This window comes from Schistocerca piceifrons, unplaced genomic scaffold (genome assembly GCF_021461385.2).
Source record: "Schistocerca piceifrons isolate TAMUIC-IGC-003096 unplaced genomic scaffold, iqSchPice1.1 HiC_scaffold_1056, whole genome shotgun sequence".
NCBI lineage: Eukaryota > Metazoa > Arthropoda > Insecta > Orthoptera > Acrididae > Schistocerca > Schistocerca piceifrons.
In genome coordinates this window covers 17,501-20,000 of record NW_025726859.1, presented here as the reverse complement: position 1 = coordinate 20,000, position 2,500 = coordinate 17,501, and the positions used below count along the sequence as shown (strand labels likewise).

At 57.7% G+C, this 2,500-nt stretch overlaps 1 non-coding gene across 1 annotated transcript in view; it reads right to left on the bottom strand.

Annotated features, from left to right (window-relative positions):
* The window catches only part of LOC124726530, a 1,909-nt gene extending 1,251 nt beyond the window's left edge, over positions 1–658 (bottom strand). The window contains exon 1 of the ribosomal RNA XR_007006765.1: positions 1–658. This exon is cut by the window's left edge and continues 1,251 nt beyond it. This is a non-coding gene — a ribosomal RNA (small subunit ribosomal RNA).
* Between the last annotated feature and the right edge of the window lie 1,842 nt (positions 659–2,500).

The window sequence follows — 2,500 nt, the reverse complement described above, 5'->3', positions numbered from 1 at the left end:
CAAATCCAACTACGAGCTTTTTAACCGCAACAACTTTAATATACGCTATTGGAGCTGGAATTACCGCGGCTGCTGGCACCAGACTTGCCCTCCAATAGATACTCGTTAAAGGATTTAAAGTGTACTCATTCCGATTACGGGGCCTCGGATGAGTCCCGTATCGTTATTTTTCGTCACTACCTCCCCGTGCCGGGAGTGGGTAATTTGCGCGCCTGCTGCCTTCCTTGGATGTGGTAGCCGTTTCTCAGGCTCCCTCTCCGGAATCGAACCCTGATTCCCCGTTACCCGTTACAACCATGGTAGGCGCAGAACCTACCATCGACAGTTGATAAGGCAGACATTTGAAAGATGCGTCGCCGGTACGAGGACCGTGCGATCAGCCCAAAGTTATTCAGAGTCACCAAGGCAAACGGACCGGACGAGCCGACCGATTGGTTTTGATCTAATAAAAGCGTCCCTTCCATCTCTGGTCGGGACTCTGTTTGCATGTATTAGCTCTAGAATTACCACAGTTATCCAAGTAACGTGGGTACGATCTAAGGAACCATAACTGATTTAATGAGCCATTCGCGGTTTCACCTTAATGCGGCTTGTACTGAGACATGCATGGCTTAATCTTTGAGACAAGCATATGACTACTGGCAGGATCAACCAGGGAGCTGCGTCAACTAGAGCTGAGCAGCCGGCCGCCCGGGAGTGTGTCCCGGGGGCCCGCGCGAACACGCAAGCGTCCGCTCAATCATTCTGCAAACAGGAGGAGGCTGAGCTCCCCTGCACAATACACCTCGAAACCCTCTCAGGTCCCGGCGGCGCGCAGCGCCGTCCCAAGTACTTGGTCGGGTTCGAGAGAGGCGCAATCGCCCGGAGTTAGGCGAGTAGACGCTTTCGGTGCGACCACCCGTGCTCCCAACTGAGCTTGCCGCTGCCGACAGAGGCCCGGGAGCGTGCTGTCGTGGCATTGCCGGCGGGAGACAACACGCGCCACCTACGGTGACCGGCAGCTCCAACGCCAGCGCCACAGAAGGACAAAAGCCCCACTTGGGTGCCGAAGCGAACTCTCCCAGCACAGCGCACGCGCCAACACATCCGCACAGCTGCGATACAAACCACCAGCGAGAACCGCTGGGGCGACCGAGCAGCAGACGGCGTCGCGGCGCCGAGCGCCGGGCGGCGGCGCATCCTCAACGCACACAGTCCTCAATCGGACCAGCACACTGAAGATGTCCACCGCGCTTCGCACCGGGCCCGCGAGGACCTACTTTGGCCGCACGGCGCCGCGCGCAGGGTGCGCCGGCGCGCAGCTGCGACGCCTGCCGCGTCCGTCGGCCGGCGCGCCTGCCACTGGCCGCCCCCACCAGCCGGCTGTAGCGCGTGCGCCCACGCACCGCGCGGCCAGCACGCCGGGAGGCGCCCCCTCACCGGCCGGGGACGGTCCCACCCAGCCACCGCCGCGTATCGCTTCACACCCAGATGCCGTTCAGTTTCGTCGGCATGGTGGGTATCGCTGGAACAACCGGTTAGTACCTCAACCTATCGTCGCCATCACCGATTCACCCCTAGCGAGAACAACCGCACCACAACAGGTTACCATTTGTTCATTTGCGTAACTTCACCAGAAAACGCAGGCGTCCATCGCCATTTGCAACTTCAACGATTATTGCATGCCTGTGTCAGGTGTCACGCCACACTACGTCTGCCCACATACACGCAACAAAATGTGCACGCCTAGACAATACGTGGAAGGTGGCCCCCGTACGTATGCGATGTCCATTGCTCGAACGACTGTCAACCGGCCTCTGTAGCATGTCGCAGATATGGAACGCGGTGCACCATGCCATCACGGTGTGTGAGGAGAGACGACTAGGTCCGAATACATCAACAGACAGCTCATGCTGATCGCCATCCACGGCGTCCGTTCCTCCCACACGTCTCTATGGCGTACCACACTGCAATCCAGCTCTCATAGGGAGACGACACGTAGCTGCGTGCACAATATTTGCACTGTATGGTCCGCCGTTTTTGGGCGCAGTCGTTGTGCGGTCACACATGTGCCACGATGTATCATTCAGTACATAAGGACGAATGTGCAGTACAGATTGTGGTTCACGCGTACGACATCAGCGGACAGTTGACACAGGCCGCACCACAACGTAGCCTGAGTACGTCGCATGCGAAGGGCATTGAACATGCAAACTTCTCACCAACCAGCTTGCGAAGGCAGGGGGCAAGGTGGGGACGTGGGGAGGGGCGGCATGTACGTCCTGCTGCCATCCACATTACAGTGTACAGCAGGAGCATGTGGAAAGTGAGCAAGACTTGCAAGGTGTTTAACATGAAGCGATACACAGGGGTGCGGGCAGTGCGAGTAGCGAACTATATTGCGAGGGTTGCGGGTGGGCAACACTACAGTAATTGAACGAGTCGTATAACAATTACAGAGCAGGTTTAGGCGACAACGTGGGTTACGTTAAGGCGACAACATGGGTTAGGTTAAGGCACA